This window comes from Ursus arctos, unplaced genomic scaffold (genome assembly GCF_023065955.2).
Source record: "Ursus arctos isolate Adak ecotype North America unplaced genomic scaffold, UrsArc2.0 scaffold_26, whole genome shotgun sequence".
Lineage (NCBI taxonomy): Eukaryota > Metazoa > Chordata > Mammalia > Carnivora > Ursidae > Ursus > Ursus arctos.
In genome coordinates, this window is record NW_026622941.1 from 13988759 (window position 1) to 14004893 (window position 16135).

Here is a 16135-nt window from a genome sequence, read left to right on the forward strand (position 1 = left end):
ACTTCAACATTTAGTAAATTTTTATGTATTTTTTCCTATGCATATTTTTCTCAGTTGAGATCATACTGTGTGCCCAATTTTCCATATGGCCTTTTAAATCTGAAATTATAAGGATCTGGCTATTAATAATAATGATGCAAGTTTTCATAACTATTAAACTATTGTAGTTTATTCTATGAAGCACTGTAATTTATTTTATAATTTTCATTAATGTAACATTTAAATTGTCTTTTTTTTTTTCTTTTTAAAATACTGCTGCAGAAAAATTATACTTGTGTGGCAAGCTTTCTACCTGTTTTTTGGATCCTTTCCCTACAACAGATCCCCAAAAATAGAATAGTTAAGACTTATGATCTTTATTTCAAATTTTAGTTGTGATTCAGCTAAATAAATTTCATGTCATATGATTAATATTTAAATTGTACCCAATTAGAACCTAAAAATACAACTAATCGTTTTTAATTGTTATTTCAGCTTTGATATGTGAATTTTGTCTTCTTTCTACTTAAGAATTCAGCTTCTCAGGTTGGAAGTAGATATGTTCACAAGTCTAATCAGACTTAATACCTGTTTTTAAATTATCTAGGAGAATCAGATCTAATATTTCTACAAGTTTCTATTAATTTTTTCAAAGAAACCTAAAAGAGAAACCTAAATCATCCCAGGATGTGAAAAGAAAAAAACGAAATGCATGATTTGGGCTCCCATACGTTTTCATTTGAATTATTTGGATAAATTATAATATTGATAAGGAAGTCAATAATTATAAAGATTATGGGGAGGATAAACAACATTATCCTACCTTTATATTCACAATCAACAAAGCATTTCTTTTTTTTTTTTTTTTTAAGATTTAGTTTAGAGAGAGAGTGCTCATCAGGAGGGGGAGGGGCAGAGGGAGAAGGAGAGGGAGAGAAGCAGACTCCCCCAGAACATAGAGCCCCATGAGGGGGGGTACTCAGTTCCACCACCCTGAGATCATGCCCTGAACCAAAATCAAAAGTAGGATGCTTAACCAACTGAGCCACCTAGGCACCTCTATTTTTTGACTTTTCAGTAAGCCTCTAATAATAAGCAAAGCTTTCTTTCCTTTTTTAAAATTTCATGAGAATGTTTTCTGGCAGAAAAAACAACAACAAAACAACTGTACTGTATTGAGCAACCTCATCCCAGACCTGTGCAGATTTCATGGCATTACTTCTAATTACCCCCAACAACTGCATGGCCATAATACCTCCACTGACTCCACTGATAAGCAACAAGTCATCTTTTTAAGATTTCCTGGCACGTAGCTGTTTTACAGGAAATTTCTTGAATCAATATGCAGCAGTAGGATTCTTCATTATTTAGCAATGCCCCATTAAGTTCTGTTTTACTTAAGTGAGAAGATAGATCAGTGTTAAAGAATACTTTTGATTTTCATTTAGCTTCACCCGAGTCAAAGTGAAGCATACCTACACACACACCTAAATCAAATCAGGAAAGAATGCTATCTTCTGCCCATGAACACCTGTCCTCGTTGGACTATCATAATAGTAAGAAATTATTCTTTATTGTGTTGAGCCTCTGAATGTTTGGGATTTGTTCACTATCAACTTTCGTAATAGAAAATGTTATTCACAGTTATTTATCATAAGGATCAGTTTGGAGGAAGAAGATATGTGCTAACTTAGAAAGTGCATTTGTGAATAATATTACCCAGGTAAACCAGGTAAAGGAAGACAAAGGATGGATAGAATGCTGAAAAACACTAGCATTTTAAAAGGATGAGTAAGGAAATAGAGATAGCAAAGGAGATTGCCCAAAAGTAGAGATTACAAACATGGTTGTGAAAGACAAAAGATTAAAGTTCCCAGAAAAAGACAACTGTTAACTGTGCAAAATGCTATAGAGAGAGCAAAGCAAAATATTCTGTTCCTCTGCCTCTCAGGCACACATATTCTTCCTTTCTCCATGATTACAAAGCCAGATAGAAAAATAAGATTTTTGATGTGACCCCCTGAAATGTTCCACCTTTCCCTTTATCTATTTTTAAAGATTAAATGTTTACTATGGAACTTGAAGTCCACCACAAGAAAAAATTTGGAAAGACCACAAATATAAGGAGGTTAAAAAACATCATACTAAGGAATGAATGGGTTAACCAGGAAATTAAAGAAGAATTAAAAAAAATATGGAAGCAAATGAAAACACAACAGTACAAAATCTTTGGGATGCAACAAAAGTGGTCCTAAGAAGGAAGTATATAGCAATACAGGCCTACCTCAAGAAGCAAGAAAAGTCTCAAATACACAACCTAATCTTACACCTAAAGGAGATAGAAAAAGAACTGCAAATAAAGCCTAAATCCAGTAGAAGGGAAATAATAAAATTAGAGCAGCAATAAATGATAAAGAAATTTAAAAAAAAACAGTAGAGCAGATCAATGAAACGAGGAGCTGGTTCTTTGAAAGAATTAACAAAATTAATAGACCAGTAGCCAGACTTATCAAAAAGAAAACAGAAAGGACCCAAATAAATAAAATCATGAAAAAAACCGGAGAGATCATAACCAACACCACAGAAAACAATCAATTATAAGAGAATATTGTGAGCAATTATATGCCAACATATTAGGCAATCTGGAAGAAAAGGATAAATTCCTAGAAACATATAAACTACCAAAACTGAATCAGGAAGAAATTAAAAATCTGAACAGACCCATAACCAGAAAAGAAATGGAATCGGTAACCAAAGTCTCCCAACAAACAAGAGTCTAGGGCCCAATGGCTACCCAGGGGAATTCTACCAAACATTTAAAGAAGAATTAATACCTATTCTTTTGAAACTGTCCCATAAAACAGAAATGGAAGGAAAACCTCCAAACTCACTCTATAAGGCCAGTATTACCTTGATTCTAAAACCAAAGTTCCCACTAAAAAGAATTACAGACCAATATCCCCAGTGGATATGGATGCAAAAATTCTCACCAAGATACTAGCTAATTGAATCCAACAGTACATTAAAAGGATTATTCACTACAACCAAGTGGGATTTATTTCTGGGCTGCAGGGGTGGTTCAACAGTCACAAATCAATCAACATGATACAGCACATTAATAAAAGAAAGGTAAGAACCATAGGATCCTCTCAATAGATGCAGAAAAGGCATTTGACAAAATACAGTATCCTTTCTTGATAAAAACCCTCAAGAGGGCTTCCTGGGTGACACAGTTGGTTAAGCATCTGACTCTTGGTTTCAGCTCAGGTCATGATCTCATGGTGGTGAGACTGAGCCCTGTATTGGGCTCTGTGCTGTGTGGAGTCTGCTTGGAGTTTCTCTCTCCCTCCGTCCCTCTACCCACTCAAATAAATAAATAAATCTTTAGAACAACTACAAAACCCTCAAGAAAGTGGGGTAGAAGGAAAATACCTCAATATCACAAAGGTCATATACAAAAGACCCACTGCTAATATCATCCTTAATGGGGAAAACTTGAGAGCTTTTCCCCTAAGGTCAGGAATAGGACAGGGATGTCCACTCTCATCACTGTTGTTCAACATAATACTGGAAGTCTTAGCCTTAGCAATCAGAAAACAAAAAGAAATAAAAGGCATCCAAATCAGCAAGGAAGAAGTCAAACATTCATTCTTTGCAGATGACATGATACTCTATGTAGAAAATCTGAAAGACTACACTAAAAAATTGGTAGCACTGATACAGGAATTCGGCAAAGTTGCAGGATATAAAAATCAAAGCACAGAAATCTGTTGCATTTCTATACACCAATAATGAAGTGTCAGAAAGAGAAATCAGGGAATTGATCCCATGTACAGTTGTACCAGAAACCATGAGATACCTAGGAATAAACCTAACCAAAGAGGTAAAAGATCTGTACTCTGAAAACTATAGAACACTTATGAAAGAAATTGAGAAAGACACAAAGAAATGGAAAATCAGCCTGTGCTCATGGACTGGAAGAAAAAATATTGTTAAAATGTCTATAGTACCCAAAGCAATATACACATTCAATGCAAACCCTATCAAAATAACACCAGCATTTTTCACAGAGCTAGAACAAACAATTCTAAAATTTGTATGGAACCAGAAAAGACCCAAATAGACAAAGTAATGGTGAAAAAGAAAACCAAAGCTGAAAGCATCACAATTCTGGACTTCAAGCTGTATTACAAAGTTGTAGTCACAAAGACAGTATGGTACTGGTACAAAAACGGACACATATATCAATGGGACAGAATACAGACCCCAGAAATGGAGCCACACTATATGGTCAACTAATCTTCAACAAAGCAGGAAAGAATATCCAATGGAAAAAAGCCCATCTCTTCAACAAATGGTGTTGGGAAAATTGGACAGCCACATGCAGAAGAATGAAACTGGACCACTTTCCTACACCATACACAAAAATAAATTCGAAATGGATTATAGACCTAAATGTGAGACAGGGATCCATGAAAATCCTAGAGGAGAACACAGGCAGCAACCTCTTTGACCATGGTCCCAGCAACTTCTTACTGGACACATCTCTAGAGGCAAGGGAAACAAAAGCAAAAATGAACTATTGGGACTTCATCAAGATAAAAAGCTTCTGCACAGCAATGGAAACAACCAACAAAACTAAAAGGCAACCAATGGAATGGGAGAAGATATTTGCAAATGACATATTGGATAAAGGGCTAGTATCTATAAAGAACTTATCAAACACCCCCAAATTTAAAAATCTGGTTAAGAAATGGGTGGAAGACATGAACAGACATTTCTCCAAAGAAGACATACAAATGGTTAACAGACACATGAAAAAATGCTCAACATCACTCATCATCGGGGAAATACAAATCTCACTGTGTTTTTCACAATGAGATACCACCTCACACCAGTCAGAATGGCTAAAATTAACGACTCAGGAAACAACAGATGTTGGCGAGGATGAGGTGAAAGGGGAATCCTCCTACACTGTTGGTGGGAATGCAACCTGGTGAAGCCTCTCTGGAAAACAGTATGGAAGTTCCTCAAAAAGTTAAAAATAGAACTACCCTATGACCCAGCAATTGCACTACTAGGTATTTATCCAAAGGATACAAACATAGTGATTTGAAGGGGCACCTGAACCCCAATATTTATAACAGCACTATCCACAATAGCCAAAATATGGAAAAGCCCAAATGTCCATTGAGTGATGAATGGATAAAGAAGATGTGGTACATATATACAATGGAATATTACTCAGTCATCAAAAAGAATGAAACCTTGCCATTTGCAAGGATGTGGATGAAACTAGAGTGTATTATGCTAAGTGAAGTAAGTCAATCAGAGAAAGACAAATGCCATATGATTTCACTCATATGTGGAATTTAAGAAACAAAACAGATGAACATGGGGGAAGGAAAAATAAAATACGGTAAAAACAGAGAGAGAGAGAGAGAGGCAAAGCATAAGAGACTCTTAACTATAGGGAATAAACTGAGGGTTGCTGGAGGGGAGGTGGGTGGGAGGATGGGGTAACTGGGTGATGGGCATTAATAAGGGCACTTGTTGTAATGAGCATTGGGTGTTACATGCAAATATAAATCACTAAATACTACCCCTGAAACTAACACTATATATATATATATATATATATATATATATATATATATATATATATATGCTAAAGAATTTAAATAAAACCTTGAAAGAAAAAAAATTAAAAATGTTCAAGGATCACACACCTACACAAATCAAACAAACACATAATTTGCTATTTGGAGGGGAAAATATTATTGAATTTTGAGCTCAAAACATTAACCAATATTTATTTTATAATGTTCATATAACTCAATATCATTTCTCAGGTTTTAAGGATTTTTAGTTAAAACCTGTGTAATTTTTAAATGTTTTTTTCCATTAATCAAGAAAACTTCTGAAGCATTCTATAAGTATGTTCAAGTTTTGGTTTTGTTGAAAACTAAAAGGAAAAGGAAAAGGAGAAGTTGGGAAAATTAGCTGAAAAAATTGACATACGAGTGATCATATTTCTAATATATGAAATGATTCTTAAAGCAATTTCAAAAACACTAACATTCCTATTAGAAATAAAAGATAAATAATAAAACCCAAAAATTCACAAAAAAGAAAATCCAGATGACCTATCGATACATGAAAAAGTAATCGATCTTTTCAAAATAATTCATTCATTAATCCAACAACTTCTTATTGAGACATATTTTGCATCTTTTTCAGATGAAAAAGCAAAATACCATTTCAGGTTAAAAAATGGTAGTTTTAAAAATACGATACTATTCAGGGTTGATAAGAATGGAGAAATGAGCACTCCATTATCTAAATGGGAGAATTTCCAAAGGGTGTAATATTTCTCCATGGCAGGTTAGCCACATATTTCAAAAGTCGTGCATTTTCCTTCACCAAGAAATTCTACCTCTAAGAATATATATTCGAGTAAATAACTAGAGATGTTCACAGGATTTATGTGCAATCATATTTATTGTGGCATTATTTATAATAGCTCCCAAAGGAAACAAGCAAAATGTCAAACAATGAGAACTTGGTTAAATAAATCATCATATGTTTATACAACAACTAATAAAAGTCATGTTGTGGGAAAATAATTAATGACATGGAAAATATTCTTAGCATGCTGACAAGTTTAAAAAGCAAATATTAAAATAATATATATACTATCATCCTGATTTTCTGACTGCTTATAAATGTTTGAAAGTTCTCCTAAATATAAACGAATACACAGTTACATGTGAATATAATCGTTACATATAATACTGTAATATAAACTAAAACATTGACAGTGATGACCACTGAGGGCAGGATGTAGAAGAGTCTTTAAAAATTCGTTTCTTTGTGTTTTTTCTATATATTCTGTTGTTTCCCTATTAAATAAGCACTGCTTTTATAATAAGAAAAAGAGTGACAAAATTGGATTCTTAAAATTAGGTCCTTGATAACCCAAGAGTAGTTTCAGTATGGTACGAAGGTGGAAGATGTTTAAATTTGGGTAAGTAGTGTGATTTGAGGAAGTGAAGGCAATGAATATGGACTGCACTTCAGAACACTTGGCATCTAAGTGCAGGAGGAGATCCAAGGATAGGTTTAGAGGGAGGTCAGGATGAGGTCAAGAAAGATATATATTCTAGTAATCTATCTATCTATCTATCTATCTATCTATCTATCTATCTATCATCTATCTATAAAAGTATATATATAATAATATATAGTATTAATATATAATAATAATAATACACACACATATACGTTACTAGGATAAAGAGAAAAAGACAGTTGAGAAAAATGCACACAGATTAAGGTCATCTAGAGATATAGTATCTTTCTTTGTCCATGTAACTTCACCTATAGGTAGAACTTAAAAGAAAAAGAAAAATGCAAAATAGTGCGCTAATACACAGTAAAACATGTGTAAATATGATGATGTATTGGGTTGTACTAGTCAAGATTCTCAGAGAAACAGAACCAATAGAATGTATATGTACACACACACACACACACAGACATATATAGAAAGAGAAATTTATTTTAAGAAACTGGCTTTCATGATTAGGCAGGCTGGCAAGTTCAAAATCTGTAGGGTTGGCCGGCTGACTGGAAACCCAAGAAGAGCTGATGTTGCAGTTCAAGTTCAAAGACCAGTCTGCTGGCAGAATTCATTCTTGCTCAGGGCAGGGCAGCCTTTGTTCTAATAAGACCTTCAAATGATCGCTCACATTACGGGCAAAGTCCACTGATTTAAATGTTAATCTCATCCACAAAAAATCACCCTCGCAGAAACACCCAAAGTACCATTTGGCCAACTTTCTTGGCCCCATCAAGTTGACACATAAAATTAATCACAAAAGTACTATGAAAAATGAAAATAGTTCTGTTGGGTAGCAAGAGTGCAAGTTTTTCTTAATACTGTCTTTAATTTTGTTACCTTAAAGGTTAGGTATAATTTTTTAATAATTAATTCACACATGCTGTTCAAAATTCAGAAGGGCTTCAACTTTCATAATGCCTCATCTTCAACCACATTAACAGTTATGAGGTAATTATACTATTTATATGTTATCACTGACTCCTAAAATTTTTATCAAACATCAGTATGTAATTACATTCCTGACCTAATGAAAATATGTCCATCAACACTCATGGAGAGGACACATTTCATTCCACATATACAAGCATATAAGACACTAGTATAAATATGTACCATTCGTGTCTGTGGGGAAGTAGAAGTCAAGTAGCATGGCCAGAACGTGACTACCAATTGGCTGTGGCAACTTGAACAACTACTCAAGGGATAGGAGTCCGACAAACTACAAAAAACAAGTGGGGTACTTGCACACTAACCTTAATGAGGTGTTTGAAGGAACAGATGGAATAATAGATTTTGCTTTGAAAACATAAAGAGGGCCAAAAAGAAATAAATATTTCTCCAGTGGTTTAGGGATAAAGAGGAATCAAAAAGATTAGAGGAGGGGCGCCTGGGTGGCCCAGCGGTTAAGCGTCTGCCTTCGGCTCAGGGCGTGATCCCGGCATTCTGTGATCGAGCCCCACATCAGGCTCCTCCGCTGGGAGCCTGCTTCTTCCTCTCCCACTCCCCTGCTCTGTTCCCTCTCTCGCTGGCTGTCTCTCTGTCACATAAATAAATAAAATCTTTAAAAAAAAAAAAGATTAGAGGAAAGAGGAACGGATTTTACTTTCAGCCTCTCTGCTTGAGGCGCTCATAAGCTAGTCAGAACTCTCAACCTTGAGTCAGACAATGTTATCCCTTTTAGTGGTCATTAAATCATGAGAGGTCTTATTGCCATGTTATAGATGTGAAAAATGAAACTCAGATTTGTTAAGGGACTTACCCACAGCTAACTCATGTGACGTGATGCTTACTGGAATTTTCCCGTTGCCCCACGACTGGTGACAAGGGGCCCCACTGCATTCCAGGTTTTTTATAGTGGGAAGAAAAGTGGAAGTACAAACCATCCCCTCCCCACTCCAAATCTATTGAACCTTCTCCTAGCCAGTCATGGAGGAAAGGAAAGTTGTCTTTTGTTCCTTTTTAAAGATGTATTTATTTCAGAGAGAGCGAGGGCACTAGCAGGAGGGGCAGAGGGAGAGAGAGAATCTCAAGCAGACTCCACACTGAGCGCAGTGCCTGGCACAGGGCTCAATCTCGCAACCATGAGATCATGACCTGAGCCCAAACCAAGAGTCAGCCACTTAACTGACTACATCACCCAGGCGCCCCAGAAGGGAAAGTTTTTTATACCGAGTAAGAGATTGAAGCTTTAAGTAGATATGACTTTTAATAACTGAGAGTGACCAAAAAGTAATGGAATCTTTTCAAGATATCATGAGGTGAAAAGACAGAGAATGCATGAAGTTTTCACATTTATCTCCTGAACTGAGAACATTCAACAAACCAGTTACATTTGGGGATGGGAAATGGAGCAGTTATCCAGGATCCTTCAAGAATCACCACATATGTATATGTGTATTGGGTTCATCAAACAATTCTAGACACAAAATTGGAATGCGAAAGATACCACCATATAGAGATAAGAATAGCCAATGGAAAATATTTAAAGCCACACGTATTATGAACAGAAATTAATTACCTGTGGACTATAGTATTCATGAGGACGTTAGAAGATGTTGGGTGAATCTTCTTTTGTTGTCCCAGAATTGATTACTAGGCCCCCAGCTGCGGCTAAAGAGGCATTACGTCCCTCAAATTCCAAAGACATAACTGCGATCAGACGTTGCCTTTCCAGGCTTACTAAAAGGAGGCAGACTCAGCTCCACCACCACAAGCCACTGCTTCAGTGGGGAGATAGGGATAATCACTGTTAGCAGTTGTCAGTCTGGAGAGGCATTTTACAGCTCTTTCCTCCTCCTTCCTTAGGGGATCCTACAAGAAGAGAACTAATGTCCTGTTCTGGACAGACATCTCCACAGGCAATCGACCCACTGCTCGCCTACAGCTACCTAAGCAGGAGAAAAGAAAATGGACACAGATGGTAAGGATGACAGAAGGGAGGGCCACAACCTGAAACTTGACCTGATTATCTTCTTTCTCTGACAACTGAATTTAGAAACCACTGCACAAATCTTATTTCATCATGTATTTAAGCAAGACCATTCCCTGGCAAAATTTAAATGCGAATGATTACGTTTAGAATCCTTATCTCCCTTCTGGGTCTCCCACTATAATTCAGGGACTCTTTTTTCAAAGGGACAGTTGGCATATCTACTTGAGGAAACTAAGTCTCTTTACAATTCTTACCCCTTACATGTGAAATGTAAGCTAGGTAAGAGATACAGACAAAGCTATTTTGGTAAGGTATATGTAATCTATAGATAATATCACATATAGCAGAGTCTAGTAGTGTGAGGGATATATTCTTCCCACTTGTAATATACACATGTATGGAAATATGTGCTAGAGAACCTTCCCATTAATCCTCTAGTCACGGGATGTCTGGGGGCTCCATTGGTTGAGCAACCAACTCTTGGTTTTGGCTCAGGTGTGATCTTGGGGTTGTGGGACCGAGCCCTGTGTTGGGCTCCCTGCTCAGTGGGGAGTCTGCTGCTGCTCCCCACCCCCACTCGCTCATGCTCTCTCAAATAAATAAATAAATAATCCTCTAGTCATGTCATGTTTGTGAAAATTCATTTCAAACTGAAAAATTTTTTAAATACTGATTTAATTATGAAAGTATTTTGACTTGTAGAAAACATAGCAATATTTAAATATGAAAATTTTAAAAAATCATAAACCTCAGGGACTCCTGGGTGGCTCAGTCAGTTAAGCGTCTGCCTTTGGCTCGGGTCATGATCCCAGGGTCCTGGGATCAAGTCCCCTGTTGGGCTCCTTGCTTAGTGGGGAGCCTGCTTCTCCCTCTGCCTGCTGCTCCCCCTGCTTGTGCTCTCTTTCTCTGACAAATAAATAAAACTTTAAAAAAAATCATAAATCTCTACCCATTAATGACTACTTAACATGTCGGTAAAGGGAAAGATTAATTGTAGTGTTTTACTGTATCAATATTATGCTATATGCAGTTTTATATCCCACTTTGAAATTCTTACTTATACACATATTTGTGCTTACTTGTTTGTGCTTATGAATAAAAGACCTGGAAATAAATGTTTCTGAATGTAAAATACTATCTATAGCAATAATAGCTCTGGGGTTGGTAACATAAGATGCATGAAAAATAATAGGTTTCCAGGTCAAAAAAAGAGACCTTAGAAATAATTGAGTGATATTGAAAATATTTAACAAATGGTTATGATAAAGTCATTGACCGATCAGAACGGACACTGGGCACAAACAATTGGTTTGTCTCCACACTCATGTGTCTGAGTACTACTCCTGCATAAGAGAAGACAAAAGCCTTGAGCAGCCAAATAATTAAAGGTCACACTGATATCTGGCAACAAAACTATGATTACCATCTAAGACTCAATTTCCCGCCCAGGATTTTTCCTACTATATCAAGTTGCCTCCCTATATGTAAGCTTTTTGAAATGTATAAGGTGCTACTTAAGTGTACATCCTAATTAATATTATGAACATGGTCAAACAAATACATAGAAATTATTATCCAGGCTCCAAGATACTATTAGGGAAAGCAGTGTACACATTTTTAAGAAAGTGTTTTTCATAAAGAAATCTGAAAATCCATATGGCTTTTTTTTTTTAAGATTTTATTTATTTATGTGACAGAGAGACAGCCAGCGAGAGAGGGAACACAGCAGGGGAGAGGGAGAGGAAGAAGCAGGCTCCCAGCCGAGGAGCCCGATGTGGGACTCGATCCCGGAACGCCAGGATCACGCCCTGAGCCAAAGGCAGACGCTTAACGATTGCGCTACCCAGGCGCCCCTCCATATGGCTTTTATTATAGATACATTATTTTGTTCTATATAAATACTTGTTGAAGGCAATACTCCTCAACTTTTTATATACATTTAGTATTGCACAGTAATGTTATGTAAAATTTCAATTATAACTGTTCATGTCATGAATAAAATACATTTTTCCTTCTAGGTTCTCTGCAAATTCATCTTTGACTCAGTATTTAAAGACATATTTAGCAAAGTGTTCTTTCCTTTCTAGTTAAATACCAGCTAACGCATTCTTACATGTACCTGTGAATTTTTCCACTTGCAAGTATAATAAATATAGCAGGGGTTTATTTACTATGTTTCCCGGATACCTAGTCTGATAAAGCAAACCTGACGCATTTTCAGGCAATAGTTCAAAGACTGTAATCACTGGACACAGTTGATTGAACATCTGCTCTGTACCGTCCACTCAGCTAGGCACTCAGTATAAAGGGGAAACAAAGTAAGGTCATCCTTGTCCTGGTGGAACTTAACGTCTAGGACATTAAAAACAAACAAATAAATAAACTAACAGACAGCAAACACTCTGAAATACTATGCAGATTGCCTAAAGTACCAGAGCTTTGGAGAACTTTCATCACAAACATTCTCCAATCAACATCGTTCTGGAAGGAAACATGTTCCGGTCATTTGATCTTATCTGCCCAGGCAAATGCATAATAATTATCCTTCTGTGAAACTATTAGAACAAATTGTAAAGGAAGTAGGAGTTGCTATCTGGGGGAGTTGAGTTGTAAATACTTCCTGTTATCCCTGATGCATTTATCACATGAAAGTGGACATTTGAAACCGTAAGCAGAATACTGCTGGGAGAGCTCTACAATAGTTGTCATGGGACTCCACTCTTGCCCGTGACTTTCTGGGTGGTTCTTGAACATACCGATAAATCACTGACACTTCAGTTTTTCATTTCCACAACTACAAATAGGATATTACTATCTACCAATGTCTGAAGGATGATAAGCAGTAATAATAAAACTCGTAGGGAGTTTGTCGACCTCCTCCTAATCCATACTCTCATTTTTGTGTCGTCCAACTTGGCAACTTCTCCCCCCATCCTCTAATATAATCGGTCTGTGGTTTATCTTTTGAAATTAAACCAACCTCCCCATTGTTTAATGGTATTGTATACAGTAGTATATTTTCTATTAACCAGGGTAACCAGTCAGAGCTAATACCCTTAGTCAGGTGGCCCTTCTTTATGGCCCCATGACATTGTTTCTCCTCTTCATACTATTTGACACATTGCACTATATTTACTGACTTACTTGTTTGTATCTCCCACTAGCCATATATTCTGTGAAGGCAGCCAACATTTGTTTTGTTCACCACTGTGCATCGTTATTTCTCTTATGCCTAATGCAGTCTGGCCCAGATTAAAAACTTGGTATATATTTACTCAATGAATGGATGGACAGCATTGCAGTGAATCCCTAGAGAATGGGGAATCTCTAGAGAATGGGGAGCATACATGTATTCCCAGCATCTAGCTCGTTACCTGGAACTTCATAGGTATTCCACAAATGTTCCAAATTGAAATGAGAAGGTTGGCCAAGCTCCTTCAGATTAAAGATTTCGAGGTTGCTGGAACCTAACGATACATGTTACCTGTTTCCAGGTAGTTGAGCAAGTTCATTGTCCTATGAAAGATAAAAGTCAGAGCAAACTTAAGTTGAGGTCTGTACTAATAGTTCTTTGAAACTATCCGTGAGGTAAAACTATATCTGGTCTTAAAACAAAAGTTTAAATCTGCCTCGGTTCTCTTCAATTCATGAAATCTGGATGGAGAAAAACTACTCCCAAAGATTTATGATTTTCCATCTAACAGATCTTTTTGCAATTTCAAGTTAGGAAATTTCATTTCTCCCACACATAAATGTTCTGTATATTAAATGAACAATAAAAGCTACTATAACTTTCAGTTGAAGGTCACAATGCAGGGTTGTCAAAGGAAAACAACCTTTAACAGTTGTACTAGGAAGAATTTCGTATAGAATAGTCAAGACAAACCTGTGTCCATTTAAGCAGCTTGTTTTTCTTATTATAAGGAACTAAATCAATATAAATTATATTTAAATTAATTAGTCTCTCTGTGAGGCCACTTTGCTTCTTGTGCTGCTTTAATTATTGCATATATATGTTCTTCATTCCCCTCTCCTTTATTTTACTGAGAAGGTAATGAATATTGTAAATTCAAAGCACATGGCACATGCTCACAATACTCTTCCTCCCTCCCTTCCTTCTTTCCTTCCTTCCTTCCTTCCTTCCTTCCTTCCTTCCTTCCTCTCTCTCTCTCTATTTAGAGAGAGTGTGCGTGCACAAGTACGTGTGAGCAGGAGCAGGGGTTGGGGGTGGGGGAGAGTGCCTGCGGAGGGAGAGGGAGAGAGAGAATCTTAAGCAGGCTCCATACCCAGTGCGGAGGCCGACGTAGGACTCGATCTCACGACCCTGAGATCATGACCTGAACTGAAATCAAGAATCAGATGCTCAACTGACTGAGCCACCCAGGCGCCCCTCAATACGCTTTCTTACTAACAGAATCCTATTTTTTGTTCAAGTATCAAGTATCCCTGAGCAAGACAAGAGGTAGGATGCCTTATAAGCTACAGATATAAATCTTAATTAGGATAAGAAAAACAATAACTCAAATTCCCTTTATCTATGATTGATTTAATCTTTGACAATAAATGAAAATATTCCTCTATTATCCCTTTTCACATATTCATTACTTCAATGATTACTTACTGAGTGCTTACTATGTACTAGATTAAATCTGGGAAACTCTGGTTGCAGATTTTATAGGCTGCCCCATCCCAGGTGTCTCATATAGCCAATACTCTAATGTAAACTAAAGACTCCATGAAGTAATGAAAAACTTAGCTGAATGATTTTTTTTTTAAGATTTTATTTATTTATTTATCAGAGAGAGAGAGAGAGCACAAGTAGAGGGAGCAGCAGGCAGAGGGAAAAGCATGTTCCTCACTAAGCAAGGAGCCCAATGTGGGACTCAATCTCAGGACCCCAGGATCATGACCTGAACCAAAGGCAGCTGCTTAGCTGTTTATTTTTTTATTTTTATTTTTTTTAAAGATTTTATTTATCCATTCGACAGAGATAGAGACAGCCAGCAAGAGAGGGAACACAAGCAGGGGGAGTGGGAGAGGAAGAAGCAGGCTTCCAGCAGAGGAGCCTGATGTGGGGCTCGATCCCAGAACACCAGGATCACGCCCTGAGCCGAAGGCAGATGCTTAACCGCTGTGCCACCCAGGTGCCCCTGTTTTTTTTTTTTTAAGTAGGCTCCACACCCAGCGTGGAGCCCAATGTGGGACTTGAATTCACAACCCTGAGATCAAGACCTGAGCTGAGATCAAGAGTCGGACACCTAACTGACTAAGCCACCCAGGTGCCCCCCCAAATGATTCTTTATAGAATTATCTTGAAAAAGTTAACGCATCCTGGGTAGGAGAAATAAGCTGTGCAATGGCTAACTAAACTCCATATCAAATAATTTAAATTTATTTTTCTAATGTTGTTTGTATAACATCAAATTGTTCTTACAATTTTATTGCCCCTGAAATACAGGTGTACATATTTTATGCATTATCTCAAATAATCAAAATAGTTAAAATGGGGGGGGTAAGATAAAGATTTTAATTAGATAATCAATGTATTAAGGGTTGCAGGTGCCAAACAGCACTTGAGATAAGGTTAAAAAAAAATTTAACTAATTAGAATTCAACTTATTGATACCTAAGGGACCAAAAAAAAAGGTCAAAAACAGTTATTCACATTGATAAATACCAAAAATACCAAATCACACATGACCAAATTATATAAAATAAATATTATTTAAAATGAGGATAAATTGACAGAAACAAAAATATAGCAGGAGGCAAGACAATACCATCAGGCACAACATATACTGAGTAGACAAAAACAGAGATCCAGGTTGTATTTTCAGAATATAATTAATAATTAACAATGTTGAACAGGGGTGCCTGGGTGGCTCAGTGGGTTAAGCCTCTGCTTTCGGCTCGGCTCATGATTTCAGAGTCCTAGGATGGAGTCCTGCATCTGGCTCCCTGCTCAGCGGGGAGTCTGCTTCTCTCTCTGACCCTCCCCCTGCTCATGCTCTCTCTTGCTCACTCTCTCTCTCAAATAAATACATAAAATCTTTTTTTAAAAAGTTGAACAAATAGCTATAAATTGAATGTCATATTTTAAA

The 16135-nt window shown here is 36.8% G+C and overlaps 1 protein-coding gene across 2 annotated transcripts in view; it reads right to left on the bottom strand.

Annotated features, from left to right (window-relative positions):
- LOC113257856 (histone H4) overlaps positions 1-16135 on the bottom strand; it is a 60337-nt gene that overhangs the window by 38494 nt on the left and 5708 nt on the right. Inside the window, exon 3 of one of the 2 annotated variants that reach the window (XM_026502369.4) lies at positions 13409-13550. The exons of the other annotated variant lie outside the window; for it this stretch is intronic. The gene's annotated coding sequence lies outside the window, so the exon portion shown is untranslated. The remainder of the gene's footprint in view (positions 1-13408; positions 13551-16135) is intronic. 2 annotated transcript variants of the gene reach the window in all.